This window comes from Hemicordylus capensis, chromosome 13 (assembly GCF_027244095.1).
Source record: "Hemicordylus capensis ecotype Gifberg chromosome 13, rHemCap1.1.pri, whole genome shotgun sequence".
Taxonomy (NCBI): Eukaryota; Metazoa; Chordata; class Lepidosauria; order Squamata; family Cordylidae; genus Hemicordylus; species Hemicordylus capensis.
Window position 1 is genome coordinate 20998991 of NC_069669.1, and position 21210 is coordinate 21020200.

Sequence of the window (21210 nt, forward strand, 5' to 3'; positions counted from 1 at the left end):
AGAAATTCAGGGGGGGGGGCTCTTTCCAGAAAGAATATAATCCAGTCGATTCAAGGCCAGCTTGGAGGGGGGGGGGGTTGCACTCTACGCAAAGCTTGACTTTGGCTGAGAAGTGCAGATCCCAGAGCTTTATCTTGAGCCATACAGGCTGCTCATCCACTGGGCTCAATGACTAGCCCTTGCGGACAACCAGCGAATGACTTGCCTGTGCTGGTTTGGGGATATAGTGCGGGAGAGGAGAAAGAAATGAGGAGCACGCACCCTTCCTCCATTGCCCCGCCTCCCTCCCTGCAATCCTCAGAGCCAACCAAACTCCGTCTTCCTGAGGAACAGCTTTTAATGTCACTGTGAGGCACTTCCCTCCTCAAACAACCAAGCCCAGCCACAGCCAAGCCAACCGTTGTGCACACCATGTACTTCCTGTTTTGGGTCCGGGCACCTGACATACCAGGATGGAGGCTCCCACCTGAGGAGCTGCAGCTATAACAGAGTGGAAGGAGGCAGGAAAGGGGTAGCGACAGCACACTGAGGGGGGAGAAGATGGAAAGCAAGCCAGAGACCAGCTAGGAGGCAGGTCCTGCCCACTCAACTTCTGCCCAGGGATTTTTGGTGCCCCCCAAGAAATGGCGCCTTAGGCAACCACCTAGGTCTCCCTAGTGGGCAGGCCAGGCCTGAGTAGAATAACTTAGTTACCCAAGTTTGAGCAAGCCCAAGAGAACTCAAAGGAAATCACTTCCAAATGAGATGTGGTCGTTCCATGGCTGAAACTCCCCATGTCTCCCACCCCATCACAAAAAGAAAAAGAAAGAGAGTGCCCGCAGTCAAGCTGGTTAGGAATAGCATCACCAAACTTGTGGTGTCTTGGAGTCCATCTAGTCTCAGCGCCTGCTCGATGCAGGACATCCAGAGTACGCACCCCCCACACACACACACAGAAGGCTTTCAATCTCTGCTTGAAGACCTCCAATGAGATATGATCCCAGCTCTCAGCTCAGCTGGACTGTGGGCAGCAGTACCTGAAAGGGCCAGTCCAGAAGCCAGGACTGGGAGCATCAGGAACCCAGGGCTGGCCAAGGCGGTGAATTGAGACTGGAGGGTTGGAGGCGAGACCAGGAGCGAAGCACACACCAGAAGCCAAGAAATCCATCAGGAGCCATAGAGCTGAAAGGGGAGCCAGGGATCAGGAATGTACAAAATGTCAAAACCGATGCTGCTACAAAAAGCATCTATGTTGGTGTACATTGTATGGCCGGATTCTTGTCTGAATGTAGCATTGTTGGTTTCTATGTACATCTGATCAATGACCACAATAAAGTGCATTCATTCATTGTCAAAACCAATTGATGGTCAAAATTGAGGATGGTCATTGTCAAAACCAAACAGCCATCAAGCCAAAGTCAAGTCATGGGTCAAGCCAGACCAGCAGTTAGGAGCGAAAGGGATTGAGCAGATTAGCAGGAGTTGCAAATGGGCCAGAGGTCACACCAAGGACTCAGGAGAAACAGCCAGGAGATGCACACCAGGCCCTTGATGCTGTTCCAGACAAGAACCCTCTTGTAGCCCTCCTGCCTGCAGAACCTCCATGGGTAGGGCTTGGAGCATCCTTACAGCAATGTCCATGTTCAGGTAAGCCAGCAGAAAGGTGGAAAGCCTCCCAGTCATGTTTCCAGGAAAGTAGGGGATACCACCCAGCCATGAGTTGCTATCCTGTTCCAAGCTGGGAGCTCCATGCCAGGGTCTAGCAAGGATATCCCCAAGGATTCCAACTGGGCAGAGAAACAGGGCCAGTGACAACTCACACTGGACCAGAACAGGACCATGGACAGATCCCTGGGTGAGAGCTGGCTCCCTACAAGGCAACCCATTAGGACGCTGCTGACCAATGCTCTGCTGGCCACACAAATGGGTTCCGCGCATACGCAGAGGCCATGCACATGCTGGCGCCACTAGTGGGCTGTTGGGAGAGTGAAGCAGTAGCCGGAAGCTCCATGGGGCCACGACATGCAGGTAAGGACCTGTTCTGCCCACTTTTAAAGATGCCGCTTGCTGCCCCCGCCTCAGCACCGCCCTCGAACCACCGAACCGGATTACGGTTCAGCCAAACCGGTTCGCAGCGCCATGAACCGGTTTGTATTCAAACCTGTGCATAAACTGGAGGTCCATGCCTTGTCGCCAAAGGCACAGGAATAACCAACATTTGCAGACCATCTTATAGGCCACACTGAAATCCTCCTCAGCAGCTCCCAGATAATTAGAAGACAACTCCTACCCAGGGAGAAAAACACTTCAAACTTCAAACTACGAGCAGAGAGATTCAGAGCTCCCACCCAGCATATTGCCCATTAACTAGAAAAACAGCATTTGTTAAAAGTGTCAGAATATGACCCTGTTGACACCTGAGTACACAAAGAAGAAGTTTGTATTTGCTAAAAATAAAGAGAAATTGCTGTTGGCACTAGGAGGAACCCGTCAACTGAATTCAGCATCTGAAGAGCTGACAGTCAATCTGTTCTGCATTCAGTCGGCAGTCAGAATGTGTTCAGCTACCCAGAGATACCAGCAAGCCCAGGGAGGGGAAAGTGCTGCATAAATACCAGGGAGAAGATCACACAAGAAAACTTGGCCTGGGGGCTTTACAGACAGGGCTTCTACCCCGCATCTCCTTCAGAAGAGAGTATATACGTTCACACACCATCCAGACTGACTCCAAAGTCCCTTCGAGATCCTTGGACCCACTCCATACACAAATCGGGCTTTGTGATGCGAATTCTAGCTTATCCTGAGTTATTTCTGAGTTATTGTAAAACTAGTGGTTTTGTAGCCCGTTGGTTAACGGGCGCTAGTGGAGCTCTGCGCTCCAGACGTTCGCCGCCATTCCCTCTCCCGCCACCCCCCCAGCGCCCGGGGCTCCGGCCGGGCCCGCCACTCACCGCCGCCCGCGGCTCCGGCCGGGCCTGCCACCTACCGCGGCTCCGGCCTGGCCCACCGCTGCCCGGGCCCACCGCCGCATTGTTTTGTCTGCCGCCTCGTCCGGCGGCCATCCTGGGCGGCCAGAAGCGGCCACCCCGAAGAAGCCGGGTAAGCGGCGGCACGGCCAGGCCTCGGCCATGGCTCTGCCGCCTCCTCAGCTGCGCCGCCTCCTCTGGCCGAGGCAGCGGCTTTGCCGCCGCCTCGGCCAGTGTCCCCCGCTGCCGCTTACCCGGCTTCTTCGGGGCGGCCGCTTCTGGCCGCCCAAGATGGCCGCAGGGTGCTGGCGGTCCTGCCTCCCTGGCTCCTTCTGGCCATGCCCTTCGCGCATGCCCAGAAGAGGCCAGGGAGGCACGGACACACGCTTGGTGTCCGTCCACGGACGGACACCAAGCCTTTTATTAGATAGGATGCTGGTTCTAAGCTATTTTTTCTGAAAATGCTGGAGCAAATAAGGAGAGGCACTGGTTTAGAATAATTAGCATAAGAGGGAGACTATCTTTAGAAATGCAGATGTAGCTCTTTAGTAATCTCTCGATCTCTCTCCCCGCCCCAGGAAGGAAAACACGGAGGCATGCCATGTGAACTGGCACCAAAACAAAACCCAAGAGCAGAGGGGAGGGCACTGACGTCTGCTGCTTGTTCCGGGGTACAGGAATGAGTGAATGGGGCTTCTTTAAACAACCGAGGCCATTTCAAAACAACGAATTCAAGGTGTAGGGCCATAATGTGCTAGGACTGCATTGTCTGACACTCTGCTGTAGAGTTCAAGTCTGGCAGGTGGCGGAGCAAAAAAGGGGAGTGGGAAAGAGCTTGGGAGGGGTGCCCTCCACCCTTTGGAGTAATCTCTGGGGGGGGGGGGTGTGTGTGCACGCGCACGCGGTTGGTGAGAAAGTGACTTGGCCCGTTTTCAACGGCATTTCCAGCAAGGGGCAAAGCCCACGCACAGACAGCTCTCCCTAATCCACTTATTCCAGGGATCAGAGATGTAATTGCCTTGCAGCGCTCTGTCTTGTAATGACATTACGTCTTATTCGAGACGGCGATCAACCTCCACCTCTTCGGCTGATCTTCGATACCCTAGCATTTGCCTGAGGGAGGCGCGGACGGCGTTTTGGAAGCACCGCCCTGAAGTGGGGTCTTTGGTGCGGGCCGGAGACCTACTGCTCTTTCTTCTGCGGCCTGTTCTTGCACGGCCATTGCCATTAGCCCCACACATGTGACGCTTTCCCCTGGTGGCTGACACCACGTCAACGGCAGCAGCCAGCCAAGCCCGGTAATGAGTCCCAGAGAGACCTCGTTCCGTCTAGAGGTGCCATTTCAGCCTTGGCAGGAACAGCAGGGCAGAGGAAGGAAGACAGAGCTGCCGGCAACTTCTGATGCGGCTCCGAATCCCAGCAGGTTGATAGCCCGTTCGGCTGGGCCCACACTCGGCAGCACTCGTTTTTGCCAGTGGCTTTACAAAGGTCACCTTTTAAGGGCAAAATTGAGCGTGGGGGGGGGGCGGTTTGCAGCAGAAATTGTCATCCTGGGATGGCTGAGATGACAGGCCAAGTTGTGACAGTCAGGAGAGTGATTTAAAGCCCCAGGTTCTTGGACATCGTCATGGACTCCATTGGGTACCCTACTGCTGCAAACTCTTTGACGATGCAAATTGGACACTGGAGTGTGCAAAGGACTGAAAAATGGTCCATGAAGTGTGCAGCTTTTTACTTATAGAAGAAGCCCTGCTGGATCGGGCCAAAGGCCCATCTAGTCCAGAATCCTGCTTCACACTGTGACCAACCAGAGACATCAGAGAAGCCTGCTGCTGGGCAAAAGAGGGCCGCCGTCCTTTCTCGCTGGTGTGCCCTAACAGCTAGTGGTCAGGGGCATGCCCCCTCCAGTTCTGGTGGAAAATATATCCAGCTATCCAAGTTATGGCACAGCGGGGAAATGACTTGACTAGCAAGCCAGAGGTTGCTGGTTTGAATCCCCACTGACATGTTTCCCAAACTATGGGAAACTCCCGTATCGGGCAGCAGCGATCTAGGAAGATGCTGAAAGGCATCATCTCATGCTGTGCGGGAGGAGGCCATGGTCAACCCCTCCTGTATTCTACCAAAGACAACCACAGGGCCCTGTGGTCGCCAGGAGTCGACATCAACCCGATGGCACACTTTATCTTTACCCATCCAAGTTAGTAGAGTCCTAACCTCCATGGATTTGTCCAATCCCCTTTTAAACCTGTCTGGATTGGTGGCCATCACCACATCTGGCAACAGCAAATTCCATGGCTGAACTACACGCTGGGTCCATAAGTACTTCCTTCTCTCTGGCCTGAATCTCCCAGCATTTAGCTTCAACGGATGACTCCGGATTCTATTATGAGAACATCAGAAAAGCTTCTTTTTATGCACCTGTTCCACCCAATGCCTTATTTTAGACAAACGCTCTAGGCTAGGAGGTGGTTGGACTACAGTAGTAGTTGTTGGACTACAGGAGGTGGCTGGACTACAACTCCCATCACCCCCCACCACAGGATGGGAGTTGGGATCTCTGAAGCCTAGGTTGAGAACCCCTGCTGCTTGTACGCGGATGTGGCCTTTTCATGAGGCAAGGGTCAGACAATTACTGTAGGCAGCAGATAACTGGGGTGCCCCAGGGTGGCAAGATTCCCTGCCACTCCCTACTAGAGTTGCCATGCCCTGACCCCCCCCCCCCGGAATACTGGTTTTCGCCCAGATTTCAAGCATCTCGCCCAGATTTCTTAGCCCACCCGGATTCACTTGGATTTCAGCTTTCATTTAAAAAAAAAAAAAAAAAAGCTAAGAAGAAGTAGAGTTATGGAGCAAAACGTGCAGTCACTGTTCTGCTCACCTGCTGGACTTAATCCAAGTCCAGAGGAAGAGAACAGGGGGTTCGCTGAAAGGGTTTCACTTTCACAAGGACAGTAATCCCCTGAGGAATGTGGCCTTGTTTATCATCAGCAGGGGATCTCTTTCAAGCAGTTGAGAGGATAGCTTGCTTTTGGTGTGACTCACTACCTGCCTTCCAGGCTGTGTATTGTAATGTTTAAGGACTTTCTTGGCTTTACAGTCAATGCATGCCTACTTAGCACTGTTGGTTTCAATCAGATCTTCTCTCAAATATGTGTGTACAGAATTGCAGCCCGAATTAATTGCATTTTTTTGTTTGATTGCTGCTGTTAACAGGCCAAGGACAATGGTCAGGCAAAGACATCTTCCCCAACTATTGTTGGTAGATATCCAGAGCAAATACAAATCCACTGGAAACTGCAGCTGCTCATTTGCATATGCAAAATTACTTTCAAGCCAATTTATATAATATGCAAATTAGGCACCTGGATTTGGAGAGTCAGAATAAGGCAACCCTACTCCCTACAAAGAGAGAAGTGAAAAGCAGAAGGGAAGCTATGGTGGTGTGCTTTTTCAAACTTGCCATTGTTAAGTTCTTGAGGATCAGAAGCCCCCTTTTTGACCCATCACAAATCACTGAAAGATCGGCCAGTAGATCCCAACCTGCCTGCCTCCTCCCAGGCTAGTCTCCCTCATTCTTTGTTTCCAAAGGTTGCGGGGGGGGGGGGCAGGATTTGTATGAAGACATCACACAGTGGCAAAGCAGTTGAACAAAAGCGCCCAGAGCGCTTTCCCTCCTGCCAACATGTTGGAGAAAGGAGTTCTGAAGGAGAAAGAGGAGCAGAGGACCCGGCCCGGCTCTGCCCAGCAGGCTGACATTTCGCAAATGTGTGAATGAAATGAAGAGCCACCCACCGGCCAGAGGCTAACTTGCTCCCACTGGGGCTATTCCGGGGGTGAGGGGGAGCGAAACAACAGGCATGCATGATGCATTGCTGAGAAGCTGTCAGAAGACAAGCCCAAAGTCATGATCTTGGAAGGGCCACGCCATTTGCAGCACAAAGGATGATACATACCTCAAGGTCCAGGATGGTCTCTGAGGCAGTGATCTTCACTATTTTTCAAGCAGGGTCTGCTGGGGCAAAGAGCCTTCGATGCAAGTGGTATGCCGTTTCCCACTGTGCTGATCTCTGCACAGTACTGCGATTTTCTCAGTGCCAGAGACGGGGCCCTCTCCCAAGACATCGAGAAGGAAAGCACTGGGAGGGCGACACTTCCCGGCACTCCATGCATGTCTTCCAAGAGAGGAGAGCTGGTCTTGTGGTAGCAAGCATGATTTGTCCCCATAGCTAAGCAGGGTCTGCCCTGGTTGCATATGAATGGGAGACTAGAAGTGTGAGCCCTGCAAGATATTCCCCTCAGGGGATGGAGCCGCTCTGGGAAAAGCATCTAGGTTCCCAGTTCCCTCCCTGGCAGCAGCATCTCCAAGACAGGGCTGAGAGAGATTCCTGCCTGCAACCTTGGAGAAGCCGCTGCCAGTCTGTGAAGACAATACTGAGCTAGATAGACCAATGGTCTGACTCAGTATATGGCAGCTTCCATTGTTCCTAAGATGCTGCCAGGGCTCAAGAGGGCTCTGCTTCCCTTAAAGGAGCCCCACCACACCAATACTGGGCTTTGCCCGGAATGGTCGTCTTGGCCTGGTGCTGGGGGACTGTGCAAAGCATTCTGCTTTGGCCAAAGCTTCGCACAGCTGGGTAGCAGTGGAGGGACATCTAGCCAGGCGCCAACACCCATGGACACGCCTGAGAAATGCTTGTGTGTCAGCAAAAGTTAAGGCGGGGGGGGGGAGTGATTGCCTGCTAGTCACAATCTGAGTAGGACAGCAGCGACCAACACGCATCTGTACCGAGAGGGGAGGGAAAGCACATCCCGCGCCATCTTACCCAGACTGAAGCTCCAACACAATCGCTTCTGGGGATGTGCACCAATTGAATTTTCAGATTTGATTCAAATTGAAACTGGCTGATTCAAACTGAATTGTCCCCAAACAGGCCAATCTGACTCACGTTTGAATCCATTCAACCTACAGTGGTCCCTCGACTTACGAACTACTCGACATCCGAAGATTTCGACTTACGAATGACAAAAATGACCGGAAGTAGTTGACGGTTTAGATGCGGCTTCCTCGACCTACGAATTTTTAGATGCGGTTTCCTCGACTTACGAATGTTTCCAGACCTCCGTGGATGCGCTTTTCGACTTACGAAAATTTCGACCTACGAACGTGCGTTCGGAACGGATTATCTTCGTAAGTCGAGGGGCCACTGTATTTCTGTGCCCTTTTTTGACCAAAGGGAGCCTGAATGGTTCTTAAAAGACGCCAGAAGGTCTCTAAATGATCATTGAATCGATACGAATTTGAATCAAATTCCCCATTGTAGGGGTGATTCGGTTCAAACTGGCCAGATTTGAGTAAAATCAAATCGAATTTGAATTGATTTGCACATCCCTAATCACTTCCTACCTCTCTTCGCCAACACATGTTCACTTTTCGGGAACACACACAGAGCTTGGAGCCTGGCTGGATGCTCCTCCCACCCAACAGGGGGTCGTGAAAACTGGCCCCTTCACCCCCCATCACCGCTGTGAGCTTCTGTATCAGCTGCTTGGCTCGTTTGTTTTTACATGTATATCCTGCTATTCCTCCAAGGAGTCCTGAGTGAAGTACATGATGACTGATTGATAGTTAGATTTTTATACCACCTTTCATTAAAACAATCCCAAGGTGGCTTACAAAACATTTAGGACAACATAAAACTCAGTTTGCTGCATAGGGGGATTTTTGCAATGTTGTTAAGGTCTTCTATATCCCAAATTTCTGGAATGCTGCACCCAGGCTTAGTTCTCGTCAAGCACCAGTATTCTTCCAAGATGTAATAATTTACTCCTAGCTTTAGCTATTCCCTTTTAACTTCTTTTGCTGCCTTTCGACTGTACATAGAATAAGCTACTTCTGTTCTTGCCTGCAAACCCGCGTCTTCATAATGGGAATGAGTTAAGATAGGTCGAAGTGCAGATAATTTTACACTTGTCAACACTGCACCTGCAAAAGCAGCATCTTGTTTCCTGTTTGCTTTTATCCACAACAACCGTTCTGCCTGTGGCAAGTTGCTAAATTCTCCAACAATATTCCGTTCTTCTCCAAGGTTTGCTATTCCTTCAAATGCCATCATTGCTAAAATGGCAAGAACAAGTGTTCCAGGCTGGACTTTGCTAAAGACCCATCCAAAGAGTTGCTTTGAACATATCACCGTGTGAGCTAGGTTAGACCGAGAGAGAAATGACCGGGCCAGATACAGCCAGTGACTTTCATGGCAATTTGTGGCAATTTGAGCCTGCGTCTCCCCATTCCTAGTCCGACACTCCAGTGCCTTCACCACACTGCCTCTCATCATCAGAGGAAGAGAGCAGAGCTCCAGCACAGAGGCAAAGTCCTCACCTGGCAGCCCGACCTGCCTCCCGGTGGGCTTACTCATCAGAACGGGAGCACCAGCTCAGGAACATGCCTCAGGCTGTATGAAGCTCTAGGACTCCTGGCTCTCATCTAAACCTCGCATCCCAGGCCTGACGGGTCTCTTTACCCAGTTCTGCTCGACTCCGGGCAAACTTACTGCACAATCCCCGCACGGACATAAAAATTGTGGTGAAGCTATCAATTTGGACAGACTTTAAGAACTGAATTCAAGTTCACCAAGGATAGGCCTATCAACAGCCAGTTGCCAAGACAGGTAAGCAGAACTGCCATGCAAAATGACAAAGAGGAAAGAAACCGAAAGGTTCGCCGGGGAGTCAATGAGATCAGCAGCAGAAATACTTGGAAATGAGCACATCATAGTCGCTTCTGGTGCCCAACCGTGAAACGGACGGAGGAAACTGTAGCCCCTGCTGTGTGTTTCCATGTGGTCATCTGCAGATTGTATTTATGGATCCTTGCAAGGATTCTGCAAAGTTTAATTAGCATTTGTATTTCAAGCTGCTAGGAGATATCTCAGATGGAAGAGGTGGTCACAGCAGGAATCTCAGGACTGAGCGGAAACGCCCCCCCCCCACCCACACACACACACACTCCCTTGAGTGTTCATGTGAAAGAAACCTGCATTTGTAACAAACAGTTCCAACTTTGTGGGTTCTTTTGATTGATTGATTGATTGATTGATTGATTGATTGTTGTCAAGTCAGTGTTGACTCTTAGCGACCACAAAGTTAGATTCCCTCCAGGATGATCTGTCTTTCACTTGGCCTTTAAGGTCTCTCAGTGGTGCATTCATGGCTGTCGTGATCGAGTCCATCCACCTGGCTGCTGGTCGTCCTCTTCCTCTCTTGCCTTCCACTTTCCCCAGACTTCTCAAGGGAGCTGGATCTTCGCATGATGTGCCCAAAGTATGATAGTTTGAGCCTGGTCATTTGTGCCTCGAGTGGAAATTCTGGATTCATTTGGTCTATGATCCATTTGTTTGTTTTCCTGGCTGTCCATGGTCTTCTCAGAAGTCTTCTCCAGCACCAAAGTTCAAAAACTTTGAAGAGGATGACCAGCAGCAATGTGGATGGACTTGATTATGACAGTAATGAATGCACCACTGAGAGACCTCAAAGGCCAAGTTGAAGACAGATCATCCCGGAGAGAATCTATCTATGTGGTCGCTAAGAGTCAACACCGACTTGACGGCTCCAAGGTACCCCTCCATTTCAGCCCCACAGTGGATGCCCCACCCACACCCGGCTCTGCAGCACAGACTGAGCAACCTGGTTCAGGCATCCGCTGAGTCCTCCCCACCCGGCTCCTCTTTGAAGAAGCCGAAGTGGGCAGCCCCCTGCAGCAGCCAGCGAGAGCATCCCGTTGGACTCCAGGGCACAGCAAAAGCCGGGCAAGAACAAGCCGCACATTCGTTCCTGGGGAGTCGAGCTCCACGTTTCTTCTCCCTGGCAGCGCTTTCATGGCCCCGGTAGCTTTTCAGCTAAAAGCAGAGAGGGGGCTGACCTATACTCCATTCCATACAAAAGTCTGCCATCTTTTTGAGTTCAAACAGAAATCAGGTGAGAGAGAGAGAGAGAGAGAGAAGTGAATCATCCAGCTGCCTGGAGCACTGACGTGAAACACGCGGCCTCCTTTCATGTGAGAGCTTTGCAACATTCCTTTCCCAATGGCTTTCTCTCTGGGAAAGGGTGAGCGAAGAAATCACTGATCGAGAGAGGGAGGGAAGAAAAGGAAGGGGGCGATGCCTTTTTGCTGCAAGAAAACGGCCCCAAAGCAGCCTCCTCACACACTGAGGTCACCCACACAATCAAAAGCTGCGTTCTACCCGGGTTTGGGAGCTGTGTGTGCTCCCGATTTTCAGTGGTGCGGAAGCAAGGGAGGAGGGAAAACTGGGTGAAGTGATTGTGTGGAAGCAAGACGGGAGGAAAAGCTACCCAGGTTTTCCTCCTCCCTTGCTTCCACACAATCACTTCTACCCAGGTTTTCCTCCTCCCTTGCTTCCACACAACCGAAAATTGGGAGCACACACAGCTCCCAAACCCAGGTAGAACGCAGCTTTTGATTGTGTGAACCATCTCACTGAGTTAATAATTAAACAACCCAGAAAGGACCTACCTTGCTCCTTCCATGCTTGGAGTGTGTCTCCTACATAGGAAAGTGCCTTATACCGAATCAGATCATTGGCCGATTTAGCTCAGTATTGTCTACATTGACTGTGCAGACAGTCACTACACTAATTTTCATCCGGCCCATGCAAAGCTCTGGCCAGAGCCAAATACTCCACACAGGGCCCCTGGCACTGTGTGGTCTTTAACTATTCCCAGGGCTGTGCTATTCCCCTATAAGGAATGTGCTGGGGAGGAATGCACTCCCCAAAGCTCTGTGAGCATGTTCCAAAATGGTGCCGAGCTTGACAGGGTCCCATTTCTCTCCAAGCCAGTACTGGGGAAAGCTCAGCATTTTGTGGGAGTCAGGGTGTTGGGACATGGCTCTCGCAATGGAGGCTTTTTGCTGAAGAGGCGCCCGCGTGAAAAATAGTGATCATCACTGCCCTAATGTAGCACTGCACATTATGGGAAGAGAGCTAGTCTTGTGGTCGCAAGCATGACTTGTCCCCTTAAGCTAAGCAGGATCCACCCTGGTTGCATACGAAAGGGAGACTAGAAGTGTGAGCGCTGTAAGAGATTCCCCTTCTTAGGGGATGGAGCCACTCTGGGAAGAGCATCTAGGTTCCAAGTTCCTTCCCTGGCATCTCCAAGATAGGGTTGAAAGCGATTCCTGCCTGCAACCTTGGAGAAGCCGCTGCCAGTCTGGGTAGATGATACTGAGCTAGATAGACCAATGGTCTGACTCAGGATATGGCAGCTGCCTATGTTTCAAAGTGTTTTCCCTGGTCCTGCCTGCACCTCAGAGCACAGCAGCAAGAGAAGAAAAGTACTGGACATTTTCTTGCCTTGTTCTTGCTACACGCCTGGATTGAGATGCCCAAGGCCCATGGTATTAGCTAGTGAAAGGGAAACAATGCCATTTTCTCCCTGACTGGTTTCATGGGAAGATTTCTCTGTTTCCCAAAGACAGACAGCTCAGCAGATTTGTTTCATTTGAACCTGAAACTCAGGAATTTATTCTGACTTTAACTTAATATTTGGTGACAGAAGCTAGATCTTTTGGAGGTCTAAATGCTCCCAGACTGCTAATATCAGAATGCCCTTAAACAAATGGATGGTGCGGCCACATTTGGAGTACTGCGAACAGTTCTAGTCACACCACATTGCAAAAGGGACATTGTAGAACTGGGAAAGGTGCAGAAGAGGGCAACCAAAACGATCAGGGTCCTGGAGCACCTTCCTTACAAGGCAAGGCAACAACATCCAGGGCTGTTTAGCTGGGGGGAAAGGCTACTCAAAGGGAACAGGTCTATACAATTATGCATGGTGTGGAGAAAATGGAGAGAGAGAAATTTTTCTCCCTCCCTCTCTCACAACACTAGAACCAGGGGTCATCCTATTAAACCGAAGGCCAAGAAATTTAGGACCGACAAGAGGAAGTCCTTTTTCACACCGCACATAAATAATCGATGGAATTCTCTGCCACGGGATGTGGTGATGGCCACCAGCTTGGACGGCTTTAAAATCTGTCTGATTCATGGAAGACGGCTCTATCAGGGGCTATTAGTCCTGATGGCTACAGGCCACCTCCAGCCTCAGAGGCACAATGCCTCTCAATACCAGTTGCAGGGGAGCAACAGCAGGAGAGAAGGCATTTTCTCACCTCTTGCCTGTGGGCTTTTCAGAGGCATCTGGTGGGCTATTGTGGGAAACAAGATTCCAACCTTGGAATAAGGTTTCAGGCAGAAGTCTCTCTCAGCCCTATCTTGAAGATGCCAGGGAGGGAACTTGGAGCCTTCTGCATGCAAGTGTGCAGATGCTCTTACCAGAGGAGCCCCATGAGGGGAATATCTGAAAATGCTCACACAAGTAATCTCCCATCCAACACCCTGCTTAGCAAAGGGGATAATTCATGCTTGCTACCACAAGACCAGCTCTTCTCCCAATATTAAGAATCTGAAACACAAGGGCGCTTTCCAGGTTAGCTGCTCAACAGCAGCAAAATGCTTCCATTCAGGCAAATCGCATTCAAAACATAAACAGCAGGGGGAGCAGTCTCGCGGAAACTAACAACCCGGGGGGAAAGCAACTTTTAAATGCCGGTTATACAACATCATAGCACAATATCGCAGCCATTACATTTGAAACAAGGCGTTGGAAAGATGAGTGGCACCCTGCTGTCAGCGTAGGGACTGCGGTGTTACAACACAGGAAGTGTGGAAGCACACTTCCGAGATATGTCCTGACCCCGTTGCAGGGTCTAATCTGGAAAGCACCCGGGTTGAAGTCTGTGACTTGCCAAGGCCATCTGTGCCAAAATAACCCCCCCCCCAAAAAAAAACCAATCCTACCCTCCTTCCCTCCCTCTCCCCCTCCCTCCCAGATCATTCTTCAAAAGGGCTACTTGTCTCTGGAGATATGAGCTAATTTAACTTTAATCAGCCAGCCTGGCTAATACAATTATGGCAAGCAGGAGCAGCTTTTTCAGTTGTTAAATGGCTCCTTGGAAAGCTAGTTAACACTACAATGAATGCTCTAATTAAAATGTTGGCAGGCACCAAACGTCACGCCGAGTGATAAAAGATGCTTTCATCCTGAATGGAAAATCCTTCTGGACAAGAGGAAAGGGAGACACCTGCCGTGAGGCCTTGCAAGCTGCAGCACCCGGTTCTCCTGTGAATGATGGCAGGCGGGGGTGGGGATGGTGGGCGGCTTATACACTTACACACCAGTGCCGCCATTTTGTTCCCGTTTGCTGCACAGCATCCAGCGAGAACGTCTTTCTAGACTCGGGTCCTCGTCCTCGACTGCGATGTCGTTCAAAGTTTTGGAGCAGGGATGGCTCCCCCTAAGATACTTCCCACTCCCCCTTTCGCTCCCCCATCCAACAGGCTGGAGCTTTACTGGCAAGTGTCAGGCAATACAGTCCTAGCATATGGTGGTCCTCGGGCTTGAATCCAGGATTTTGAAAGGCCTCTGCCCCAGAGCAAGCAGAAGAAGCCACCAGTGAAGCCAGGTCGGGAGGAGACTCCTGCAGCCTCCCAGCTGCCAGGCCCCTCCCTTCGCTCCCTTGGTGGCCAGGAACTGGGCTGGGGGAGACCACGTGTGCAGCGGGGGGGGGGATTAGCTCCCCTGCCGATTCCAGCTGCTCTAGTACTGACCGCCCTCCCCACTCTTTTCTGCCACATGGTTCTGGACAGGAAGAGAAAACGAGAACGGAAAGCAGACTGGGAAGTTTGGGAAGAGGCAAGAAGGTCGTCCACCCGACCTTCTCCTGGGCCGGGGAGGGCGGGCAGGGGCAACACAGGGGAGTGCCTACCTCCCCCCACCACCCACACGATCCAGTGGCACTTCCAGCTGGTCAGCTCGCATGCCCACACAACCAGCGCTGCCGTGACCCATGCAGCATTCCAGAAGCCAGAAAAATGCGCCCTAGCCTCCAGAGTCCCCACAATGCACTGCACGACAAGTACAGTTCCCCCATGAGTTGGGCGCTCTAGGCACCTGGCTCTGTATCTCCTGGGGCTGCGTGCAACCCAAGCACTCACACGGACCCGGCAGGTTATTTTCCTGGGCTACCCAGGGAGGCAGTGCCAGGATTGACCTCGACCTCTACGCTTCACACGAGCAGCCCTACCCAGGTGGGGCTGTCCGAGCCTACGTAGGCCTGCTCGTGTGAACAACCATCGTGTTTTTCTGAAGGGAATCTAGCCCAGCAAGCTTTATCAATAGGGTGACTAAACAAACGACATTATTTACCTTACCTTTGTGAGTATGGAATGTATAGCAGCAGTCTCATTCAGCTAATAATGCTCTCGGCCACCCCTTTGCTCCCCTAGCGAAGTTGTTCTAGAGTTGCCCCAGTTGGGGGCAAAGTGCATGGTACAGCTCTGGCAAGACAACCCTGTGAGGTAGGCTCAGATGAAAAAATGTGACTGGTCCAGGGTCACCTAGTGAGCTTGATGGCTGACTGGGGATTTGAACCCACAGCCACCATAATTAATATCAGGCCATCGATTTTCATGATGCATGACAGAATGGGGGGAAAGGTGCCAGTTCTCTGCCCCATGGAGCTTGATTGATTGACTAGTGAGGTGCCATCAAGTCGGTATCGTCTCTTAGCGTCCACATAGATAGATTCTCTCCAGGATGATCTGTCTTCAACACTGGCCTTTCAGGTCTCTCAGTGGTGCTTTCATTGCTGTCGGAATCGAGTCCATCCACTTTGCTGCTGGTCGTCCTCTTCTCTTTCCTTCCATTTCCCCCAGCATTATGGACTTCTCAAGGGAGCTGGATCTTTGCATAATGTGCCCAGAGTAGGATAGTTTGAACCTGGTCATTTCTGCCTTGAGTGAACATTCTGGATTGATTTGTCCTAGGCTCCATTTCTTTGTTTTCCTGGCTGTCCATGGTCTTCCAAAATGTAAAACTCCAGCTTCACGGTGGAAGTCTGCAATTTAAATGTATTAACAGGTTGATGGTTGCTTAAGCCTATTAGAACCGGTTGGTTTAAGTGCTCTTGATTTTGAGCTGAATTGTGGCTATCAAAAGTGGCAACAATCAGGCAGAGGACAGAAAAAAAGATTCAATTCGTTACAGCTTTCTTTGGACACGCACCGTTCAGGCATGCAATCAGAAAACAACATCTACCCGAGAAATTATTTGCGCTACCTTGACTCTAAATATTTGTTTGCCCTCTGTACTATTCAAAGAAATTGTTCAAGGAAGCAATTAGATTTAGAAGGATAATGTAAACATTCTTCTGTACTTGGTTTCAGGGAATGGACAAACTAAATTTTGAAAAAGGATTCATAGTGAGTAGCTGTTCTGGCGCAGTGGGGAAGTAACCTGCCTAGAGAGCAGGAGGCTGTTGGTTCGAATCCCTGCTGGTGTGTTTCCCAGACTATGGGGAACTCCTGTGTTTGCATTTAGAGGGGTGACTGCATGTGAGCACTGTAAGATGCACTGTAAGAAAGCTCTGAACAGGTATCCAGATGCATTTTAGGAGAGCTGGTCTGGTGGTAGCAAGCATATCTTGTCCCCTTAGCTAAGCAGGGTCTACCCCGGTTGCATATGGATGGGAGACTTGATGTGTGAGCACTTTAAGATAATACCCTTAGAGGGATGGAACTGCTCTGGAAAGAGCCGAAGGTTCCAAGTTCTCTCCCTGGCAGCATCTCTAAGATCGGGCTGAGAGAGACTCCTGCCTGCAACCTTGGAAAGGCTGCTGCCAGTCTGTGAAGACAATACTGAGCTAGATGGACCAAGGGTCTGGCTCGGTAGAAGCCAGTTTCCTATGCAACCTATTTAAGTTGCATTCCATGGAGAACTGGTCTTGTGGTAGAAAGTATGACTTGCAGGGTCTACCCTGGTTTGCATTTGAATGGGAGACTACAAGTTTGAGCTCTGTAAGATATTCCCCTTAGGGGATGGGTCCACTCTTGGAAGAGCACCTGCTTGCTTTTATGCAGAAGGTTCCAAGTTCCCTCCTTGACAGCATCTCCAAGATAGGGCTGAGAGAGATTCCTGCCTGCAACCTTGGAGAAGCCGCTGCCAGTGTGTGTAGGCAATACTAAACTAGATGGACCAAGGGTCTGACTCAGTATAAGGCAGCTTCCTATGTTCCTATCTTCAGAATGCCAACTTTTCATAAAGGAATAGTTTTAATTTTCTCCACAATATGGAGGTTAGGTTGTACATGGGTCTGAATATGGAAGATATAAACCCCACACTTAAAAGATTAACAGCCCAATGGTACTAAAGCAGTAAGTAACGGGTCGTGCAATTCCCTTTCTCCATTAACCTCTCTGTCACCAACACGCGCATATTGAAAAACGATTGGAGTTTATCCCATTAGGATTGATGCTGATGATTGCCCATTTGTTTTTATTAAAGGCAGATGACTTCTCATTTTTGCTTCCTAAGGACTGGAGAGCGAGTCATCCGGGTTAACGCTGCAAAATCTTTCCTTCTTTTAATTAATCACACTCCAAAGGATAATTTACAGTATTAGATGCAACTGTTAACTTGTAAATCTCCAGCCGTTCACAGTTTGGCATCACTTAGGTGCTTGTGGGTACTAATTTATCAAATTAGAAACTCTCCCAGCTGAAGGATCTTCCACTGAGATAATAAGCCCTTTAGTCATGCCGCCAGATTTCCACCAAACGGCTACGTGTATAGAGTCATCGGCAATTTTCATAGAATTGAGTGCTAGAGGGCACCTCGGAGGTCTTCTATCTAGTCTAACCCCCTCTTCAGTGCAGGAAACGATTGCAGCATCCTTGACGGGTGGTTGTTCTGCTTCTGGTGGAAAACTCCAGCGAAGGAGATCCCACCATTGCATGAGGCAGGCTGTTCCACTGTCCAACAGCCATTATGGTTAGGAAATGCTTCCTCATGTCTAGCCTAAATCTGCTTCCTTGTAATTTCAGCCCCCAGGATCAATGGAGGATAAGTCTGTTCCTGTAACAGCTCTTCAGATTTCTGAAGACAGCGACCATCTCTCCCTTTAGTCTTCTCTTCTCCAGGCTAAACACGCCCAGCTCCTTCAACCATTCCTTGTAGGACTTGATTTCCAAACCCAGCTGCATTTTTCTTACATAGGAACATCAGAAGCTGCCTTATGCGGAGTCAGACCATCAGTCTATCGAATTCAGGAATGTCTACCCAGATTGGCAGCGGCTGCTCCAAGGCTGAAGGCAGGAGTCTCTCCCAGCCCTACCCGGAGATGCTGCCAGGGAGTGAACCTCGGACCTTCTGCATGCCAAGCAGTTGCTTCAACACTGAGCTGTGGCCCCCTCTCCTAAATTAGGAACAGAGGAAGCTGCCTTATACTGAGTCAGACCCTTGGTCTATCTAGCTCAGTATTGTCTTCACAGACTGGCAGTGGCTTCTCCAAGGTTGCAGGCAGGAATCTCTCTCAGCCCTATCTTGGAGATGCTGCCAGGGAGGGAACTTGGAACCTTCTGTTCTTCCCAGAGCAGCCCCCTCCCCCTGAGGGGAATATCTCTCAGTGCTCACATGTTGTCTCCCATTCAAATGCAAACCAGGGCAGACCCTGCTTAGCAAAGGGGACCATTCATGCTTGCTACTGCACAAGTCCAGCTCCCCTCCCACAAGAATACTCAAGAGCATTCACCTACGACCGATTCAGGACGGCAACCCTGAAGGCAAACTCTGGCATCGCTGATCGTGTAAATGGCCCTCACTGTACAAATAAAGGCTGCATCATTCATGACGAGGAGCAACTGCAGAGAAGCCTCTCTGAAATATGATTACAGATGGGACCGTTGAGGCAAATTAACTCCTCAGTGAGTAATAGACTTAATAACTTCATAATGCCCCTGTAAAAATTCTGCTCTTCAGCTATCCACAGCAAGAACGTTACAAACCCAGGAGAAGTGATGGGCCTTTTCAGTCTTATACAGCAGGAATTTAACTCCTGTTCAGCCCTCTGCTTGTCATTCATTAGGATGGTCACGTCAACGGATTGAGAGGATTCCCGCAACTTTCTCATCACTCCACCGCCGTGAAAGGAGAAGCTGCAACTGCTTCCTCCTGCTTCTTCCCCTGCTTTGCAACTGTTACAGGCTGCTGTTCTGTAGGAAAGGCAAGTTTCATCACCCTGGATAGCTCCCAATGAGCAAGTTGCTCCAACGGAGGCAGAACTGGAATGAGGTCAAACACCTCCAAGCTCAGCCTGCCTTCATGCCTGGAGACGGTAGAGATTTAAAGGGGTAACCCTCTGGCCTGAAATCCAGTACTCCTCCTCTGTTCCATCTCATCATAGGTGCTAATGAAACTCCCTTATACCGAGTCAGACCCTTGGTCCATCTAGCTCAGTATTGTGTACACTGGCTGGCAGCAGCTTTCGAAGGTTTCTGGCAGGAGTCTCTTCCCTGCCCTACCTGGAGATGCTGCCAGGGATTGAACCTGAGACCTTCTGCATGCGAAGCAGATGCTTTACCACTGAGCTACGGCCCCCAACCCTTGATTGATTGATTACCTTTCTATACCACCTAGTATAGAAATCTCTAGGCGGTGTACAAATTAAAACATAATATAAAAACACTTAAAATTCATAAAAACAGATAAAAATCACAGTAGATAAAAACACACATTAAAATTTAAAATTCAGTTAAAAGCCTGGGAATACATGTACATCTTCGGGGTCCTCCTAAAAGAAAACAGAGAAGGAGATGCTCTTATTTCAGCAGGGAGCGCATTCCAAAGCCCTGGGGCAGCCACAGAGAAGGCCCGGTCCTGAGTAGCCACCAAACGAGTCTGCGGCACCCGTAACCAGACCTCTCCAGATGATCTTAATAGGCGACAGGGTTCATGATGGAGAAGGTGCTCTCTTAAGTACTCCGGACTGAAGCCATTGAAGGCCTTATAGGTAATAACCAGCACTTTGTATTTCATTTGGCAACATATAGGCAGCCAGTGCAGTTCTTTTAGAATCAGTGTTATATGGTCCCTTCGGGTAAACCCAGAGATCAATCTGGCTGCCGCATTCTGTACCAATTGTAGTTTCTGAATGACGTACAAAGGCAGCCCCATGTAGAGTGCATTACAGCAGTCAAGCCTAGAGGTTACCAGCAGATGTACCACTGTTTGAAGGTCATTTGTCTCCAGAAATGGACGTATCTGGTGTATCAGCTGAAGCTGATAAAAAGCACTCCTGGCCACGGCCTCAACCTGAGAAACCAGGGAGAGTTTGAGATCCAGGAGCACTCCCAGACTAAGAGGTCCCTTAAGGAAACATCTCACAGCAGCCAGTGCTCACATGTAATCACTCCTCCATATACAAACCAAGGCAAACCCTGCTTAGGAAACGAGACCATTCATGCTCACTACCACCGCCAGGAGTCGACATCGACTCGACGGCACACTTTGCTTTACGACAAGATTGGCTCTTTAAACAGAGGCTGGACGGGTATCTCCAAAGTCCCTTCCAGCTCCAACGTCCTATGATTCTATAATCCTGCTTCCTCAAGCCAAAGCCCCTACTCAGAGCAGCGGTCATGGCATCTGTGTTGTGACGTCTTCACACACTGCATTTTCTGCCCCCGGCAAGTGGAGAAACAGGACAACACCCAAACGGAAATGGCCCTAAAATGTCCCAGGGAGAGGAATCCTCTTGGCCAGCGGGCCAATCCAGTCCACCTCCCTTGCGTGGGTTTCCTGCCGCAGTTTTAGCATGCGCTGGTCCCACGTTGTGCCCTGCACACCTTGTGCCCTGCCCACGTTTCCTCGTGCACTAATGGGTATTTGTCAAAGCTGTTCCGAGGAGCAGAAGCTGGCGGGAAGCAGGGCAAGTGTGACTCTCTTTCCTCTTTGTAGGCCTTTCTTTGTACCGCTTGCTTCATCTCGCTGAAGACAGAACCTTTGTACTTTGGACACGTTCAATAACCATGACTCCAGCTGGCAGCCCGTACTGCGGGCTCGCCCGTTTCATCTCGCTTATTAGAAACCAGCGCACGCTCTTCGACGAGTGGAGGCAACATCGATTCTCGGCTATCCAAGCTCCGGCAAAGTGTGGTGGGGGTGTTTGCATTGGAAGCATAAAAGAGCTGCTGGATTTCTGGGGCTGATGATGCACCCCAACCAGCCCCCTCTCCACTTTTAAAGCACAAGCCAAGCCTTTATTTGTCATTTGTTCCCACCTGTGACCTGCTGGAGGCATCTTTCAGAAACAATGCATCCCCTTTTAGCGTCGCATTTATTATTTATCCAA

At 50.2% G+C, this 21210-nt stretch overlaps 1 protein-coding gene, 1 non-coding gene and 1 pseudogene across 11 annotated transcripts in view; all 3 read right to left on the reverse strand.

Moving 5' to 3' along the window:
• The window catches only part of TRRAP (transformation/transcription domain associated protein), a 251773-nt gene that overhangs the window by 168637 nt on the left and 61926 nt on the right, over positions 1-21210 (reverse strand). Inside the window, exon 1 of one of the 10 annotated variants that reach the window (XM_053276779.1) lies at positions 15236-15252. The exons of the other annotated variants lie outside the window; for them this stretch is intronic. The gene's annotated coding sequence lies outside the window, so the exon portion shown is untranslated. Of the gene's footprint in view, positions 1-15235; positions 15253-21210 lie in introns of those variants that run through there. 10 annotated transcript variants of the gene reach the window in all.
• On the reverse strand, positions 8576-9364 carry LOC128336608 (probable C-mannosyltransferase DPY19L1; annotated as a pseudogene).
• TRNAA-CGC (transfer RNA alanine (anticodon CGC)) lies at positions 19386-19457 on the reverse strand. The gene has a single exon. It is a non-coding gene; the product is annotated as a tRNA-Ala (tRNA).